General features: G+C 39.8%; 1 protein-coding gene across 3 annotated transcripts in view; it reads right to left on the bottom strand.

Moving 5' to 3' along the window:
• The window catches only part of BASP1 (brain abundant membrane attached signal protein 1), a 560,847-nt gene that overhangs the window by 303,368 nt on the left and 236,649 nt on the right, over positions 1-20,830 (bottom strand). For all 3 annotated transcript variants that reach the window (XM_044065225.1, XM_044065224.1, XM_044065226.1), the window contains exon 2: positions 14,938-15,005. The gene's annotated coding sequence lies outside the window, so the exon portion shown is untranslated. The remainder of the gene's footprint in view (positions 1-14,937; positions 15,006-20,830) is intronic.

The raw sequence follows: 20,830 nt of genomic DNA, 5'->3' as shown, positions 1-20,830 counted from the left end.
ACTCAGATACTCTTCTTGCTGAAGTGATTGCTAGAAGGAAAGCAGTTTTCCAAGATAAGAACTGTAAGTCTGCTGATGCTGCTGGTTCAAAGGGAGCTAGTGTTAATTTTTCCAGCACAAAATTGAGATCCCATGCAGGAAGAGGGGGTTTTCTTGGAGGTTTTACATTTTTGATCCCTCTTAAAAATTGTCTGAGGAGAGGGTGAGAGAAGATTGGAGGATCCATGTTGTATTCTGCTGAAATTGCTGAAGCATGAATCTTAATGGAATAATATGACAGACCATTGTGGAACAGTTCTGCTAAGTATTCTAGGATGTGTGCTAGGTTTGCCAGTGTGACATTTGTACCCTTTGAAGCGCTCCAAATGAGGAATCTCTTCCATTTAGCTGAGTATGTCTTCCTTGTGGAGGGTCTACGAGCCTCCAGGATTATGTCCTTGACCCTTTGAGATAAGACAGTTTGGTTTTGTTTTAGGCAATTTTCCAGGCAGTCAGCTGCAGTGTTTTCAAGTTTGGATGCAGTGTCTTGAAGTTGTTCTGCGTTAGAAGTAGAGGCCATAGGGGTAGAGGCCATGAGTTTGTCCGAGACATGCTTCTCAGCAGCGGATACCAGTGCTGCCTTGGCCAGTCTGGTGCTATCAGTATCACATTTGGCTGTTCCTCTCTGATCTTCAGTAGTACTCTGTACATCAGTGGAAGTGGTGGAAAGGCATACACTGCTAGGGCATTCCAGTTGAAAGAGAGAGAGTCCACCTTCCAGGCTTGTGGGTGGTATACTCTTGAGCAGAATTTCTGTAGTTGGTTGTTGAGTGGGGAGGCGAACAGGTCTATCTCTGGCATTCCCCATTTGTTTGTTATGATTTTGAAGAAGCATCCATTCGTGAGCATCCGTGGTAGTTCTGCTTAAGCTGTCTGCTAGTGAATTCTCTTTTCCTGGTATGAATCTGGCCTGCAGTTGGATGTTGAGATCAAGGGCTAGGTTCCACAGATCCATTGCCATCCGGCATAGAGGGTAGGAATGTGTGCCTCCCTGTTTGTTTATGTACCACATGACTGTGGTATTGTCTGTCCTTATCAGCAGATGACCTTGCTGGAGGAATGATTTGAATGCCTCGATTGCATGTTTCACTGCCAGCATCTACTTTAGGTTTATGTGCAAATTCAGTTGGTCTTGAGTCCATAGGCCTTGGATGCACTTGTCTTCCATGTGTGCTCCCCATCCTCGGTCTGAGGCGTCCGTGGTGATGGTCTGCCTTGGATGTGGTTTGGTGAAAGGCAACCCTCTGTTGGACTGGCAGGCCTGGGCCCACCACAGGAATTCCTTTTTCAGGCATGGAATGATTGGAATCATGGTTTCTAGACTGTGTCTGTGTTGAGACCATACATTCCTTAGGTACCATTGTAATTTCCTCATATGCAGCCTGGCATGTGGGATCAAGATTATGCACGATGCCATGTAACCCAGGGCCTGCAGGACTTTCCTTGCAGTGAGCTGAGTTTGTCTTGTCAAAGCCATGAAGTAGACTGGTAGTTGCTTCTGTTTTTCTTCTGTGAGAAAAGCCATCTGAGTTACTGTGTCCAGATCCGCACCCAAAAAGGTTATCCTTTGGGATGGCACTAGTCTTGACTTCTGGATGTTGACTGTGTATCCCAAGGCCTGTAACAGGTATATGACATAGGCCAAATCCTTTGTAAGTCTTGTCCTGTTCTCCACTTGTATTAGGCAGTCGTCCAGGTATGGGTAGATTTGAATTCCCTGAAGCTTGCAATGTGCAATTACTGATGCCAGGCATTTCGTGAATACTCTGGGCGCAGTAGATAAGCCAAATGGCAATGCTGAGAATTGATAATGCTCTGATCCTGCAAGAAATCTGAGGTGTCTTCTGCAATCTGGTCGAATAGGGACATGCAGGTATGCCTCCTTGAGATCTAGAGTCACCAGCCAAGACTCCTTGCCCAACATGGGAAGACGTTGCTGTAGGGTCAGCATTTTGAATTTTGGCACAATGAGATATGTGTTTAGTGCGGACAAATCGAGAATAGGCCTCCATTGGGTTTCTTTTCTTGGTACAAGGAATAGTCTGGAGTAAAACCCTTGGCCTTGTTCCGTAGATGGTACCCTTTCTATTGCTTTCATCTGAAGTAAATTGTTGATTTGTCTTAAAGCCTCTGGCTTCTGGTTTGGTGGAAGGTTTGGCATTCCGCTCCTTCTTGGTAAAGTGTGGAAATGAAACCTGTATCCTCTGTCTATTATTTGCAATGTCCATTTGTCTTTTGTAATGCAATGCCAGTTGTTTGAGAATAAAGCCAATTTTCCGCCCAAGGGTGCTTCCAGTTGTTCCCTTGTAGGCGGAGTCAGAGTCAAGTCATTGTGTTTGTCCTGTGGAAGTGGATGTAGTTGCAGCTGTGGCAGTACTCCTCTGGTTGGCAGGTTGCCACTGGCAACCCCTGTAGGCACCTTTTGATTGACCTCTGCCTCTTGGGCGTCTATTCCTGCCCCTCTGTGCTTTGGAGTTGTCTGGAAAGGACCAATTCTTTGAAGGCCAGTTTCTGCTGAACCTCGGAGGTTGAACCTGCAGAAAATCCTTAACTGTTTGCACAGATTTTGCTTTTTCTTCCACTTTCTTTAGAATCTCCTGTGCAGGGGAGCCAAATAAACTTTGTTTCTCCATTGGAGCAACTAGGAGTTTAGCCTTAACATGGTCCAGCAAGGATTGTTCTTTTAGCCAGGCATGTCTATGAATTACTGCCCCAGTCATAGCTGATCTAAATGAAGCTTCCAGTGCATCATAGCCACATTTTAAAAAATGATTACTGACCTGCTGAGAATTGTGTACCAAATCCTGAAGGGCCTTACGGTCTAAAGGTTCAGGAGAAGAAAGCTTTTTATTCAGCTGGTCTAACAAATATTCCTGGTACTGTATCATATGGAATTGACAGTTTAAAGCCCTGGCAGAAAGAGTAGCAGATGTATAAACCTTTTTTCCCCATCTCTGTAATGCTTTTGACTCCCTTTCAGAGGGTAGTGGGTTTTTGGCAGTGGCAGCTGCAACACCTTTCGGGCCCTGAGAAATAGTTTCTGGGTCTGCAGCATGGGCCTTATACAAGTGGAAGTGGGAATCCGGAACCCTGTAGTATCTGTCAGGTTTGGCAGGGGCCGGAGGAAGTGAATCAGGGGCAGAGCTGACATCATTATATGCATCATCAACTACAGTTAGCACAAGTGGTATGACTAAAGGCCTATGCTGTGGCAAGTGTAAGAAAGTCCTAAGTCTTTTTCTAGAATCAGAAAAATCCTGACCCTGCCATTGAAAGTGTTCCCTCATAGAGTGTAAAGTTTCCCCAAAGGAAAATTCCTCTGGAGGGGAAGCAGAAGGGATAGAGTCTTCTGCATCAGAGTCCTCATAAGGTGAGTATGGTCCTTCGTGATGGTCTGACAAATCAGATCCATCCGAGGAGTAGTCAGAGGAGAGAGGTTCAGGGGGTTCAGTCCTGGGCCTTTTGTCAGGAGGAGGTTGGGAGGCCCTGTCTGGGTGAGGTTGGGAACCCCTGATCAGAGAAATAAGGTCCTCAGCAAGCCTGAGAATCTGGGTACTTGAGGAAGGTCTCTGTGAGGTTGATTTTGCAGGTAAAGCTTTAGTAATTTTAGCTGCTTTAGCCCTGGAGAAAGCCTTAATAGACATAGAAGCAGGGGGCCTAGCTGCCCCACGTGCAGGAGTGGAAATGTCCAAAGGAATGGTGTCGGACAATTCTCGTGCGCTTGCTTCTTCGGTAGGGATTTCTGTAGCCGACTCGGCCGGGGCCTCGCTGGTCTCGGTTGTCGGAGGTATGATTTCGGCAGAAGGAAGAACCGAGGCCTCGGTTTCAGCCGAAACCGAGACACTTGCGGTAGGCCTAACCGTGGTTTCAGCCAAAACCGTGGGCCACGAGTGTTGGTCCTTTTCCTTGCGTTTTTTGGCTAAATGCGTAGTCGGAGTCTCCGACGGCATTTTATATGCAAAAGTGGATCCAAAAAACTCTTCTGCAAACTCTGACCGACGTCTAAGAGTCCGTCGGTTGAAGGAGGCACAGGCTAAACAGGCTGATACGTCGTGGTCTGGGCCTAAGCAAGGAAGGCAGTAGGAATGGAAATCCTTATGAGGTATTTGTTTCCCACAAGTTAAACAATTATTTACTTTGTCTGACATCGGCTGAGGCAAGAAAGAGTCCCCAACGGGGTACTTAGCTTTTTAGAAGTCTTCGGTAGCTGAATCTCTGGATCTGACCGACCGGCACTTGCGAACAGCTTCTGCTTCGGGCACCGCGCAGCAAGAAAGACTGAAGAAAATGGCGTCGGCTGATACCTTTATACCCCAGCAGCTGTGACGTCGGGGAAGATGCGACATCAGCCGAGGCCAGACCCAGACTTTGGAATCCGGCCGACTGAAGGGCTGCCTGAGGCAGGACAACCCATATGTTATGACTGCAGATGCATCCTTGAAGGACATCAGTAAATTTATAATAAGCAAGCTACACAATCATTCACAATATAATGAAAAAGGTCATAATCATCTAAATGTATAATACCTAAATAAACTGAGCAGTGTTACTAATTAAATTTTACTTACTCATCTTTCCTCAAAAGAACCAGTTCTATACATACTACTGCCTCAACAACGTTCCCTAGAAGTAACTTACTCCATCTCCTTCAGTATTTACAGCAGTGCAAACAGCATAAATACCTTTCTTCTCTAACGGTACAATACAGTGCAGAGGAAAATCTAATCATTTCATTGATTATTTGTTTTGACCCACCAAGGTATAGGTTCATCTCTTACAATCTGAACACTTCCGGGTGTAAAAGATATGACAAAAGGATATGCCAAAAAGTTACATTCAGAACAACAGATAAATGGCAGAATACGAAAACACTGTATTAAATGACTAGCAACATACATTTAAAACTGAACAGCTTCAGTACATTTTGCAAAATAGAGTAGATCAGGAGCTTTACTTGCTGAGGAAATGGAGGAAAAGTACAACAGCACGCATGAACTGTTCTCAAAAAAGATGGCAGCCAAACTTCAAGATGCTATAGAAGACAGAGAGTGTTATTTATAAATATTTTTGCAACTGCAGAAAGCTGGTACACCACCGGTTTGATTTATAAAGGGAGTGTGCAGAATGAAGCATTGGGGATAATCAAGCCACGAACTTGGACACTGCCAGGTTCACAATTTTACATGAGCCACAAACGTGATCACAGATTACACGGCAGGGCAGGGTCTAGAGTTTATGGCCATCTAACTGCTGACAGAAGAGGAAAAGAAATGCAGCCTGATACCTGATGAACAAATAATAGTGAGGCTTTGCTCAGCAATAATATCCCTGAGAAATTATATTGTGACGCCCGTGCCCTGGGCACCTCATATAGGAGAAAAGGATAACAAATACACACAGTAAAGTGCAATTTCCCTTAAGAGCACACAGAGATCACAGTCACTCCGGGGCTGGTCGCTCCCTTGCTCTCCAGGTCCCCAATAAGACATCTCACTGGCACAGCTATAGGGTCCAGATCTCAGCCTAGTGGGCAAGCTAAAACCACCAGCACCCTCTCTGTCCAACCAGTGCTTCGTGTCCCTGCCCAAGTAGCTGACACACACACACACACACACACACACACACACACACACACACACACACACACACACACACACACACACACACACTTTGAGAAGAATTTATACAACCACACAGACACTCTTGTGGAAGGCTGGGATAGGTTCTCCAGCTGTGCCCCTTTTTCCAGACTATACGGTAAGGCCCTTAAAAGGGTGTCCAATTATTACTGTGCAATATTACTATCCAATTTGTAGTATAGCCCACGGCTAAAGCTACTGAAGTGGCTTTGTACAATTTTACCAAAGGCATGCAAACACTCTAAAGAGCTTAAATTATCTCTACAAAAACAACCACAGTTGAAAGGGTTTAAAATATATAATAACACATAGTCAAAACACAAGACAATACTTTTTACTTCACAGATCTAGTCAAGAGTTCAGAGATCACAGAGAAATACTTATAATTTAGTAGTATAGTCCTGACAGCACAGAAAAACACTTAGTCGAATCTTTCTAGTTTCTAGCTATTTCTAAGAGAAAACACAAGTGTAGGATAAACTTACATACAGAGCAAGACAGTGCTGGTGAGTTGAATGGTCAAGACAAAAAATGCTTTATGCTCTCTGATTCTCTCTGTTTTTAAAATCACATTCCTGGTTCACATACATCATTCTTCACACTTCCCTGGGTTCCCAGGCTAACAGAAACTACATTTACATTCTTCACCTCTGGGCAGATACCAGAGCAATAAAGGACATTTATGCATGCAAATTCTGGCCATTAACTCTGGCCTTAAAACAATAGGCAGGATGCCTCACTCTAGACTGACTCTGAGTTTTAACATCAAAGGGTCACAACATGCTTTACTTGGTCAGTAGAGTGCAATGTTGATACATTTTTTTCCAGTTCCACATGTAACACTATTTTTACAATTTAAGACAGCAAGCCTGTGGTTTACATTAATATTTACAGATGACAGAATTATCTCCAAAATTCTATCTGGCTAGGCTGGCAGCCTTCACCTATCTTCACCCAATCTTCACATATATCACAACAACTTGTGGTGAAAACTGTTGGGAACATTAAAAAAAAGATGCATTGTCATCCCCCATGAGCAATAAGTGCACATAAGCACTTTACATCAACCATAACTAGTTCGCATCCCACAAAGTGATGGAACTGAAGTGTAACTAAAAGTTAAAAATACAAAAGTATAGTTGTGTAAGTAAACTAACCCTAACAGTTGATGTTTAAATAGATTGTTTCAGTATCCTAAGCTATATGGGTTATATCCTGCCCAAGACTGAACAACTGGGCAGCTTCCAAAGCTTTAGGCATGTTTCACCCACTCTATCTGCTGTACAGCCTGAGGAAAGCAGTATAAAGTTAGCAGTTACAATGCCAAACCTTCGGAGTTTTCTTGCCTAATACTAATGGAGGCTAGAGCCCTGTCAAACATGTAAATGCTAGGAAAAAGGGAGAATAAAAAATATCCACAGCCTGAGGTAGGTTGTTCCTACTGCAACAGAGATCTATTCGAACATCTACTGCTATGGTAAGTTTACTTACACAGCTGTCCTATGTTCATAATTAGTTCACTGCTGCAGTAACGTAAGCTATATGGGTTGATTATCAGAGCTTAAAAAGAAAGGTGGAAAAGGGGTCAGAGTCCATGAGCAGCTAGAGAATAATCAGAACAAAACCTGCTCTGGACCCAGAAAATGAATCTAATTTGTAATGTATTCTAAAAGTATGCACAGGTGACCAAGTTGCTGCCTCTCGTATACTTCTAGAGTTCATCCCTTTCCAAAAAGTCACAGAAGAAGCTAACTAATGTCCTGGTGGAGAGGACACAGAGCTTGCTTGCAAGTGACTTTTCATGGTAAATATAACGAAAAAAAAGCATGTGACAACAATTTAGAAATTGTCTGTCTTGGTTGTGTTGCCTGTAGACATCCAGAGTGGGTACATTTCTTTCTCCCTCAATTTTTGGTTCTTGAAAGAAAACAGGGAGTGAATATCCTGGGCCAAAGCAAACTCTCAAACTACTGTAGGCATAAATAAAGGATTTGTTCTCAAAGGAACTCTATCCTTGTACAAAATTAGATAAGGTTGAAACAGAGCATGAAATTCAGATACTCCTTTTGCAGAAGTCAGATCAATAACACTGGTTTCCAAGTTAGACTTTCAAATCAGCCTCCTGAGCTGACTCAGACTGAAAAAGTGTGAGTTTCTTCAGAAGAAAACATAAGATCCCAAGAAGGTGACACCTGTTTTCTAGGTTGGAAGGTTATGTAAAACCCCTTCAAAAACTGACTTAAGGCTGGGTAGTAAGGAAGGGTATCTGGGCAGACAAGCAGAGATGGCTGAAACATGAATTTTATAGTAAGAAAGGGCAAAGGATTATAACTCATGCAAATATTGTAGAACCATGGGCATTTAAGCCTGAAAAGGATCCCTATTACTGGCATCAACTAAAACATCTTTTACACTTACCCATATATAACCTTCTAGTAACATGTTTCTTAACCTCCTTTAACACCTGCTGAATGTCCTCAGAAAAAGGTACTTAAGGGTAATAAGATTATATCATCCAGGCAGTAAAATGAAAACGTTGAAGGTTGGGGTGTATCAAACAACCCCTGCCTTGTGTAAGTCAATTCTATGAGAAAGCTTGTGACAATTTTCCTTGGCCATTTTAAAAAGAAGGGAGAATCACAGTTGCCTGAGCCAAAAAGGGGGTCAACACAATTATCCTGGGAGAGTCCTTCTGAACATTTAGGACCTTGGTTATCATAGGAAAGGGTGGAGAGGCACGCAGAATCATTCCCATCCATGGGAATAAAAAGACATCTGTTTTCCAGGCCTGTGTGTGAGAAGTTCTGGAGCAGAATTTCTTTAATTGTCTGTTGTGAATGGAGAAAAACTAATACATTTGTGGAGTTTGCCACACTTGGATCTAGTCCTGGAGAACTGCCGCATTCAACATCCATTCATGGGTGTTTGTCCTGGCCTTGCTCAGTTTGTGTGCAACAATATTCTGCTCTGATGGAATGTAAATAGCCTGTATGGATAGTTAGTGCTGACTTGCTAGATCCAAGGCTACCATAGCTAGTCTGCAAAAGGGGCAGGATCTGGTTTCCCTGTTTGTTTATGCACAGCATCACTGTTTTGTTGTCTGTTATTACAAGTAGAGGACCTAAAACTCAAAGATGATTTAGAGATTTTTTATTAGAGCCATCACTTACTTGACATTTATGTGACTCAGTTTGTCTTGCTTCTTTCACACATCATGAATTTTCACCCCCCCCCGAAACATCTCCCTCAAGCAATGTCTGAGGCATCTATGGTTACAGTGGGGGGTGGGGTGGGGTGGAAGGTAGAAAGGTTGACTTGGGATAATTCCCTTTTCCTCAGACTCCAAAACTGGAATCTGAAATGATAGGAAGGACTGGTGTTGGGTTCAAACAGACTTGTGGAACCAGAGAAGTTTCCCCATGTTAAGTCTGACCAAAGGAGTCATGAGAATTCTAGAGGCCATGAAACCCAGTATCATGAAATATCCCCTGGTAGATGTCAGAGACTTGCTGGACAATATCAGAAAATGTTCCTTGCAGAATTCGATTTTGTCCTGAGGAAGAAATGCCATCATTCGAGATATATCCAGAAGATATCCTAGAACACACTATCCTAGCAGACAGAATAAAAGACGATTTATCTATGTTCACTCTCAGATTGAGAAAAATATTTGTTTTCATCCAGGCCACCTTGACAAGTTGCAAAAGAATCTACAAAAAAAAGGCAGTAATCTAAATATGGGAAAATGTGAATGCCCTGCAACCTGAAATGAGCTGTTGTTGCTACCAGGTACTCTGTAAACACCCTTGGGGATGCAGACATTCCAAAGGGTAAGGCAGAGAATTGAAAATGTAAACCAGACACAAGGAAATCTTTAAAAAGTCTGAAGTCTTTGAGAACTAGAATGTGAGGATAAGCATCTTTTAAAACCAGACTTACCAAAACACTGAGAGGAAGAATGGCAGGTAACAAAGACAGCAGAAAGAGACAGCATTTTGAATTTTGGGACTTTGATATTAAGCTCTCCAAGTTCGTTCATTTTTAATTTAGCACAAGAAAGATTCTTGAATAAAAGCCTTTCCTTGTTTTATCTGGGGGAACAGGTTCTATGATGCCTTGAGACAGAACCTGCTCTAGTATAGGAGGAAACAGGGAGGTTTGATTGGAGGAATCACATGAAAAGGAATAAGGGGCACTCACTGCCAGGTGTAGCCTTTTTAAATGATTCTCAGAACTCAAATTTCTGAAGCTATTTAGTGTTACAATGGGAAGTGAAGACCTAGAAATGTGGACAGTTTTACTGAAATGGCAGAGTGGGGCATGAAGGGGCATATAGCCATTTTTTAAACATTTTCATTGGTTTTAGAAAGTTCCACCCTTTTCTTTGAACCTTTCTACACTGCTTTCAAGAATGTTGCCTGCTTGTACCTTTCTGAGGCTGTTTATTCTTTTACATATAAAAAGGATGTTGAACTAGAAGGTAAGTTCCAGTTATATTTTGACATGGAGGGTTGAAAAATCTCAGTGACCTCCTGAATTAGCTTCCCTTTTTCGTCAAATCTTTTAAGGGCCTCAGCACAAAATGGGACAGATAATACCTCTTTATCCAGATGAACATTCAGGACCTCTGCTTTGATTTCCTCTGATAAATTCTGGGAACATAGTCAGGCAAATCTTCTCATCAGTGAATCAGCAGGAGTTGCGCTACACACAGCATCAGCAATGTCATAAGAGCATTTTAAAGACGGTTTGGTTATTTGATGCATGAAAATGTATTAAATAATTCAGAAATGGCTTTAGTTTTTGAGGAAGGGAGATCAGCAGCTAACTTTCTTACATTATCAAAAGAGGTGGGCAGAAATCTGGGCATTTAAGCCTGACAATCCAGTATCCGGAGGAGGAGGAGGAGGTAGAGGAAGAAGAAGAAGAAGAACAACAAATGTCCTTCCCAAATCGATCAAATGCTTCACCATCTTTGTCAGAATGAATAGGGTTAGCTGCCAAAAGATACTTGGCAGAATGCAGTTTTGACAAAGAAATCACTGCAGGGTCTGATCTAGGGTTTGAAAAGATAAACTTGGGGGTTTGAGGAATCTTATATAATATTTATATTTATCAGACTTTTTGTGGGCAGGAGGTTGAACATCAGGCAAACTGCTAGCTGCCAAGAAAGCATCCTCTAATGCTGGAAGACAACAGGAAAAACTATAGGATGGAGGAAATTCACTTACAATAAGTCATATTATCTTTGTTGGATTACAGAATTACCTTTTCCCTCCACTGAAACTACTATTTCATTCTAGACGTAGCATCAAAATAACTCTTCAGTTGGGGGGAGAGGGTTATCTGATGAAAAACTTTCCTCAGACTCTGATTCTCCCTTCTGTGGCACAGGCACTTGAAATCCAAAACCCAAATCTAGTTCTTGTACCTCATATGCAAATCAGAATCAGACAGAGGAAAACATTTTTCTTTTAAAATTCTGGGACTGTAGACCTTAGAAAAACCCAGACAATTTTATATGTCCATCTTAAGTGATACAGAAGATGAAAAATGCCTAACTTTTGTTTTCTTTTTCTATGATATTCCCCAGAAAAAGTCAAGACTTGACGAGGGGTCCATTCCGTGGGAATCAGGCTCCTTAGTGTGGCTTTATGGTACAGCATCATCTGCTCTCTTCACTGACACTAAGTGTGGTTCTCCCTTGCCCTAAGAGGACCGCTAAACAGTCATGCAGTACATTCCTGTCTCACAGTTCTTAGTGGCTTCCCGAGAAGCAACACCAGAGGAATCGAGAAAAAACAATCAGCAGTCCTAGCCACCTGAAATAGCCACATGTGATTTGCTCATCGACATCTGAGATTAAAAGTAATCCAACCTGAAGACCCAACAGTCCCATACAATGTTCATCTTCTTGTGGATGAGGGAGGGAAGAACTGAAAAGGCCGAAGTCTGGTCTATGCTCTACTGAAAACATTGCCTCATAAGTGAGTAACAGAGCCTTGAAGAGTTGGTGAACTACCTGCCTGGAAATTTTAAGTTTTGAGGTAAATGTTTTAATGACAACCCCCAAACACCTCAAGTACTTGCCCCTAGCTATACATTTTTGACAAAAAAAATAAAACTTTTTCATGCAGAAAGTGACACTTTAAAAAGATTTCCCTAACAGGGAACTCATACTTAAAATCATTTTCAGATTTCATTTTCAGTGGCAACCTAAAAAACACCAACCTAGCTTTAAATTAAAATCTCTGAGTGAAACAGTAAACTTTTCTTCACAGACAAGGTTTCACAAAAACTGATAAAAGACAAGGTTTCCTCATTGGGGTACTTACCATTCTAGCCTTGTAGAAGAGCTAGCTGACAGTCAGTCACAGTCAAGACAGCAGAGAAGAGCGTACTTCGATGGCAAGCTGGTTTATACCACTTTCCTCACACTGAACAGTGTTTAGGGCACACCGAAGGTGACCTAAAGCTTTGGAAGATGACTGATCATTTAATCCTTGGCAAGATATAACCCATATTAGGCCACTGCAACAGTGATATAATGATGAACATCAATCTTTCTGAGCCTAACAGAGACGTTTTGTAGAAAGGAAATATGACCACCTCATAAACAAAGGCTCAAACGTAACAACAAAATTTTCATCACTGGGTGATACCCACACAATCTAAACAAATGAAGTTGCCACAATATTTACATATCAAGGTGTTCAAAAATAAAGAGTCATTATCATCTTTTTCTGTATGTATTGTACTGAATGACATGAAAGCAATAAATGTTTTATGGCTCAATAAATGCAGTTAACTGTAGAATGAGAAACACATTTTGTTATATGTAGTAAATTTCTAGCTGAACTCTGCCATGTGCATCAAAGCCTCAGGAATAACAGGAATATGGATTTCTGTCATATTTCTATATGTAAATCACTTACTGAGAATTAGGCATTTGAAAAGTCTGTGTGAAGGTAAACAGACATACAGGACTACTGATTTGCTTGTGTAGTGATCTAACTGACAAAATGAAATGGAATACAGAGTAAATCTTTCTAATTAACTAAACAATGCTCTCAGTGTAACATCAGGCACATTATGACAACAAAGCTGCTAAAACTACATTAATGAGGAAGCGCTGAACATCCATATAGCTGATAAAATGTACTAAACTTAAACCACTGTATAAAATATGGATGTGCTTGGACAGATTTCGTAAACCCAAACCAAAGGATTCTGACGTGAACAAATGATAGAAAAGAGCTACTGATCTCTGACAAGTGAACAGGCAACAGAAAAGAGCTAGTGATCTCCGACAAGAACAGGCAACAGAAAAGAGCTAGTGATCTCCGACAAGTGAACAGTGACAAAAAAGAGCTAGTGATCCTTCTCAAGTGTAACTTCAACTTTATTCAAGTCATGCAGATGTGAGATAAAGTGCTAACTGGGATGCAACAAAAAAATCTTCACTGTGATGGGGTTTAACAGAAATCGATTTACTAGAAGCAAGAATAATGAGAATGGCGAGTGAAACGGAAGCATGAGATGATTATTTAATTGGTCCTTCTTTTGGTAGCGATAGGGGGCTGTACATTCCTGAGAAATACCAGGGGGCAAATCCAGACAAAGTGACAGGATGGAGACATTGGCTGTGGATGACACATGCATACTCTGAGGAATAGGCACTGGAGAAGAAAGCAACTGGTAAAAAGGCAAACAACAGAAGTGCCCTGCTGCAATGACAAATGGAAATAATATCCAACTGGTGGCCTAACAGGGATAACGTAGAAGAAGACATAAGCGCTTGCAGACCTTCCTATAGCTGTAAAACTGTTTCAGGAGGCTCTTTAAGAAGATGGTACTATATTCTATCGCAGCAGGCACTTTGGGTACACAGCACATACAATTAGTGTATGACATTGACTTACATGTGGAAAAAACATAAATTTCACAAGACTCTCAGACATAACCTTGTGGCCATAAACAAGCTCATAATAATGGAAAAGTTAAGTCGAAAAGAAACCTAAATCTCAATGTATGTTTTATTATGCCACAAAAAAAAAAAATAATATTCATATATGTGCAGTGAAACTTGTAAGACAAGATGGATTCATAAGGCTTAGTCATGAATACTGCATTGTTTACTTTGTGCCATTACGCTGATTTAACATCAGATGGATAGGTGATTACTCATACAGTGCAGGCAATTGTATTCTGATTATCTCCTACAGTTTAAGAAGAAATCTATGCCAAATATGGCTCTACCTACCCTAGATAATCCACTCTTGACTAAGACCAGCTATTGCCGCTTTCCGAACGAGCAGTGGTACATAAATAGGGAATATATGAATATCATTATAATACTGGACATCAATTTAAACCATGTATATACCTTCAACAACTGCATGGTTACATGCTGCCGTAAAATTTCTAATTACTGAGACCATCAAATACAATCAAATGCAACATATACCATCAGCAGTAGTCGGTAAGTGGAATGATTTTATACATACCAAATCTAGTCATTCTTTGTATAAGGTAGCAGTTAAATTAAGACATTTTGTCCAGTTTGCTTACTGGAATGTAGAATTTACAATCACAGCAAAACCTGTGGAGTTTCACCTCCAAAATGAAGGTTGCTGTCTGCAAACTACGACAATTTACTGGAGACAATCCTGTGCAGATAAGAATTATATTCAGAAGCAGTATGTACTGCATCAGATCTCGGTACGTTATCATTTGTATTATGTGCATTTTGTACTTAAATGTACACAAAACGGCCATTAAGTATTGCAGGCAATCATTGGTTGGCAACAGTTTTACGTCCTGGTATTTTTACCTTTATAACTGCTACTATCTGCTTGGCATCATCAGCTCCAGGCTAAGACCTCAGATGCATTGATTGTGTTTTATTCTACACCAGAAACTGCCAATAAAATTATCAAGCTACATTATTCTGTACCTAAAACATGAGATATGACTGCATGGCAACACATTAACTTAGGTGAAAAATCTGTGATGGTTAGGGGACTGTGGCATTTTATTTCATTTACTTGAGCTATGATTTAAAAACATCACTTCTGGTTTGCTGACAGACATTCACACATACCAAATAGTAAACACAAGAAATACCTGCAAACTGTAATGTAGAAAATAAACTGAAAACATTATTTGTAACTTTGGGGAGAATGACAGCTATTTTCAGATCTTGAAGACTACAGCAACTGGTCCTGAAAATACAAAATAATTAAATGAACAGAATTACCTTTCAGCTCTAGAGTGTTTCTATTCCAAATCAGTTTCTGATCAGTACAATAAAGTAAAACAATCAACCTAAAGAAAAAAAAACAAGAAAAAAAAATTAAAAGGAATGCAAATTGAAATAGTAAAACTGTGCAGTACATGACAGAAATACACATAAAAATATTTCAAAGTCTAGTTTTAAAGGTGTATCAATTTAAAGTCATAAAAACTCAAAATAGTTGTAATAAATAAAATGCTTGCTAAAGTCCAGTATTTTACATTTACTTGAAATGTGTTTAAAAACAACAGAACTAATCAACCATATGTATCTGGCCACTAACGTCTCAAGTTGTATAGTACAGGCCATTATATTCAAATTAGAAGTCACCAGATTCCTCTAGGGGATGTTTATACATAGTTAATTACTAACAGCATACAAATCATTTTCCAGCCTCAGTGTGATTTATTTAGCAGTCCCTGACTGGATCATCACATACTGCTATTCTATAGTAATGGCCAGAGGAATAAAAAGAAAGCAAAAGCTAGCATGATATACCATACTAAAAGGAATCAGACAGTAGCTGTGAAAGATAAACAATAAACAACAAACCCATTTGATTATAATGATGTGAAGTAAAAAAAAAACATTTATAGCAAGGGAATAAAGGAAAGTACTCAATATCATGGTTTAATCTGCGGTGGTGGTGCTGCGGTAGGGTTGTCGCCTCGCAGTAAGACGCTGTCCGGTTCGATTCTCAGCTAGAGCATCTTCTGCGTGGAGACATGCGTGAATGGGCGTACCTTCGTTGAAGTTGTGCGTCAGGGCTGGTAGCTCGGCACGTAAAAATCAACTACCAATCATTAGCGGACTGGAGTTCCGCTGTGGCGACCCCTAACCGGGAAAAGCCGAAAGACACAACAACAACAACTCAATATCATGGTTTAAAACGGTTTATCACTCAGTTTTCTAATAAGGATCTGTATGGTTTATCAACTACTGATCAATATGGACAATTTCAGTGAAAAGTTTCAAACTTTTTCCTGAGGCTGTAGAAACTCCATGGTATTTTAAATAAAGGGAGCAGGCAGTAAAGACCCCTGCAGTCATTGTTGTAGGGGACCCGACCCCCCACTTCACTTATGGCTGCCAATTTATTTTTTTATTAAACAATTTTAACTGAACTGGCCCTCAATGTATCACTGATAGCCTATTCATGTACATTAAGTGACAGTGTAAGAATATGCTCCAGAAATGGCTTAAACCACTTCCTTCTCCAATACTTAAAGAATAAAAGCACATTTCTTCTGTAATGCAATACATCAGTTCTAAAATACATTAATAATACAACTAATAATACTACCAATAATAATAATAATAATCTGCCTAGAACCACAACGTCTTTGGTTCTGCATGTATTAATCTGTCAAAAACTGACTGAACAAACTACAATAACTACAGGGACAAGTGGGCATTTGCAGCAGATTAAAATCCAAAGGAGAAGTGTCCTCTGCTTACAGTGATCAAATATGCCTGCAACACACGGCTGACTGGAATGACATTAATTCTTCCTGGCCTCATTCCTTCATATTTATGTGGTGATCACAGCCAGCAGACTTCCCTCCCAAATGTAGCTACAGCAAATTTTCATGATGAAACATTTCCTAATATAACATGATATATAACATAATTATATTTACAGAAAAGTATGTATATGCACTTCTATTCTGCCCTTACTGTGCCAATAATAAACCTTTGCTGTCTCCTCATTTGATTTCTCTAATCACCACTTGTTCCATGCTCATTCAAATGCATCAGATTTTGACTTCATATTTTCTTCAAGCAACATATTTCGTTTATCTACTAAAGTAGTACTTCCTGAAATCTGAACATTCCCTAATGTCTAAATTGAATTTTGTGAATTCAGTTTGAAATGTATGAACTCTGTTCTGCCATCTTCACTCTAACAAATACACCACTGCCCTACTCTCCTAATATTATGTGTAGATGATATTATATCTCCCTTGTTTCTTTTTTTCAAGTGAAACACTATGCTCATTCATTCCACGTTTGTACTCTTTTGCCTCCAGCCGATGTAACAAACTTGGATCATTTCCCTGAATTCTTTCAGTTCTTCCTGGAAAGATATCCTACCCGCATGCCAGCAACGGGCAAATCAGATGGCTGTTTCTTGACTCAGATTAGTATAGTATTAGCTTTTGTTACATCTGTTTCGTTTTGTGCTCTGTGGTTCATTTCTGCATACACAACTAATCCTACAGACTATTCACAATCTATATTTTCACTATAATGCTTCCAAATGGTAATCTGTTTTCAGGTTATTCTATCTCACCATGAATCTTAACTTCCACTGTCTCTAATCCCCTTAATAGTTTTCTGCATGCTTTTCCTTCCATCCTCCACTACCCATCTAATTTAGTATCATATTAGCAAGGTTTGATGCTGCTCTAACTTCCAGATATAATGTCTGAAACAAATATATTAAAATGTTCTGATCGCAATATAGATCTCTTGGGCACTCCACCTATCACATCCCTACTAGCACATAATACAGCTGTAGCACCTTACTAAACAGCAAGTGCATCCATTTACTGGATTCCACTCTAAATCTCCAATGCCCAAGTCACAAAATTAGATTAAATTTGAGTGGTGTGATTTTTCTGTAACTGTCCATGCTGTGAGCTACCCTGCAAAGCCATAACATGTCAGGAACAACAAACAGTAGCCTTCAATAATTGCATGGCTAACTGGCTTAGAACTAACCATATCGTGTTGAGCCCACTAGCGAGAACAAGAAACAACATACTTTAACCTCTTTCAAGTACTGTGGTACTACTGTGGTACTACTTCTTACTGATGTACTACTTCTCACTGTGGTATTACTATGGTACTACTTATTGAAGTACTACTTCTTACTGTGATACTACTGTGGTACTTCTTACTGATGTATTACTTCTCATTGTGGTATTACTATGATACTACTTCTTACTGATGTACTACTTCTTACCATGGTACTACTTCTTATTGTGGCATCTTTACGGTACTACTTCTTACTGTGGTACTACTTCTTTCTGTGGTATTACTGTGGTACTACTTCATACTGATGTACTACTTCTTACTGTGGTACTACCACTTACTGTCATATTACTGTGGTACTACTTCTTACTGATGTACTACTTCTTACCATGGTACTATTTGTTATTGTGGCATCTTTATGGTACTACTTCTTACTGATGTACTACTTCTTACTGTGGTACTACTTCTTTCTGTGGTATTACTGTGGTACTACTTCTTACTGACGTATTACTTCTTATTGTGGTACTACCTCTTACTGTGGTATTACTGTGGTACTACTTCTTACTGATGTACTACTTCTTACCATGGTACTACTTCTTATTGTGGCATCTTTATGGAAATACTTCTTACTGATGTACTACTTCTTACTGTGGTACTACTTCTTTCTGTGGTATTACTGTGGTACTACTTCTTACTGATGTACTACTTCTTACTGTGGTACTACTTCTTTCTGTGGTATTACTGTGTTACTACGTCTTACTGATGTACTACTTTTTACTGCAGTACTACCTCTTACTGTGTTATTACTGTGGTACTACTTCTTAGTGTGGTACTCATTCAATGTCTAAAGAGCTACTGCCAAGTTAAAGTTTTATATTTACCTGTCATCTATGCAACATATCTGTTCACCAATCTATCTATTTATCTACTTTTAGAGATATACCATAAGAATATTGTTATTTACCGTCTATAATAACTTTTACATCCTTTTCTACTTCTTTCTGAATTACAGCTGCATTCATTATATTCCACATCTGCTAGCAACAGAATCTAGTCCTATGCCATCTACAGGGATGCCTTGTTTTCTTCAATGATCATCTGACAATTTGTTTCTCAATTCAAAGAACAATAAAGTTCCTAAAACACCTCTTCGACTGTTTGCTGTGACAGATGAATCAATGCAGAAGAATGAGGAACTCCTCAATAACTTAGCTACAGTGAATCGGGCTCCTGCATATTCTCTAGTACACTTTACTGTGGCACTTTCCTTCTTTGGTTCTACATTCCCTGGAAGTCCAAATCACTGATCTCCACTGAGAACATCGACAGTAACAGGAACCTATGTCAAATAAGTAACTAATGTACTAAAAAATGTCTATAATATAAGCACTGTTAAGTAAAAATGCAAACATTTTGTAGTTGGACATATCCACAAATATATAACATTAGCAAAAAGAATACATGAAAACTGTGATGTGGTAGGTACATCTCCATATATATATATATTTTTTTTACATGCAATCATTATGTACAAATGTAAATGCACTTAAGAAAGACAGGCCAAACAAGGCAGAACCTGGTGCTAAAAGCTTCTTTCAGCAAAACTCTCCGGAAGTTGTAATAAAACCCAGTTTTATGACAGTGGAAAAAATCATCAGTTTTGTGACAGTGGAAAATGCCATCTTACTCTTACATACTTACCTCCTACAGGCATCCTAAGTACATCCACTTGTGATGTTCCAGTTTTAAAACACAAGAAATAGTCAAGTTCAGAAGCGCTGATGGAGTCACTGTTCCTGACAAGCTGCTTCTCAAGTACTGCAAAATATCAACTGATGTCTGTAATAAACTCAGTGCAGTCTTAAGTAATGGTGCCCTGTGTTAGTGGGCAAATGCAATAACGCTGTCGTTATATGAAAAGAAAACTACTACCTTATGCATTACTTGGCTATCCTGCCACGGTATTACAAAAGTAGGCTAACTTCCAATTTTTTGAACTATGTAAAATAATATGATCAGCCAATGATACCCATTATGGATTTGGAAATAATTACAGCATCTTGCACTACAGCATCCACCAAAAAAACCAAGATGAAAGACACGTGAAAATAACCTGTCTCAAATGTAATCAATAAAAAAAAAAACACACACAGGCATGTACATATTCACAAAATGTTACATAACACTGTAAACTGGAGATGGATTACGGAAAGCCATAGACATGATACCACAGAAATACAACATGCAGTATCTATAAACACCCACAATGCACAGCCTGCTAATTCCATATATCAGGAAGTCTGCACCACTGTATAATGACCACTGGAAAGGACAATAGTCTCACAGCAGGTACCTATACGACCCAGCTGGAAAGACATTAGTAAAACACAGAAAAATCTGTGCGAAGACATTTCCAAATCTCCCTTTCTCAAGGCATCACGGGACTTAAGTAAATTTCATAAGGAAAAATTTAAGTTTAAAAAAGTTTAAGTTTAAACTTTTAAACTAAATTTAAGTTAAAAAAGTTTCAACATAATGGCTCATGATACCATTACATCATACAGAGAATGGGCCTCAGATGAGGTATACATTTCAGCAAACTGCTACACTGGTACAAGATGGCACAGTTGTCTACCATAGACAACCTTAATGAGAATTCATGTTATTTCCTTGCTGTAAACATAGATGACGCCTGCATTTCTTAAAGTGTCTTTTTTTCAATGTTTTAAATAAAAGGTGCCTGGTGACAGGTCAGACTTCTACTTTACTGACTCAAGTTGCTGTCATATTCTACAACAAATGCTGCTTGGTTACACTGATTCAGGAAAGAGACCTGTGGCTTGTTCTGGATTGTGTGTCGTCTGGAGATGTCGAATCTTACTGGTAACGCTGCTGGTTCTCATCAGCATTGTACTTCAGGAGTTTTTGGCACACTGCTTATACCATGGAAGATTTCCTGAAGTGGCCCTGAATGTGAACACTGGTGTATAGTGGTTTCGTTGTCTTTGCTTTTCATTCCTACTGTCTCTTGACAATGTCTACTGTTGGGTGAAATATGAACATCAACATACAGTACTTTACTTATTTTCTTGTAGACCAT

This window comes from Protopterus annectens, chromosome 3.part0 (genome assembly GCF_019279795.1).
Source record: "Protopterus annectens isolate FY-2018-M chromosome 3.part0, PAN1.0, whole genome shotgun sequence".
NCBI classification, from domain to species: Eukaryota; Metazoa; Chordata; order Ceratodontiformes; family Protopteridae; genus Protopterus; species Protopterus annectens.
The sequence above is the reverse complement of the archived record's forward strand: the minus strand, read 5'-3'. Positions and strand labels throughout refer to the sequence as shown.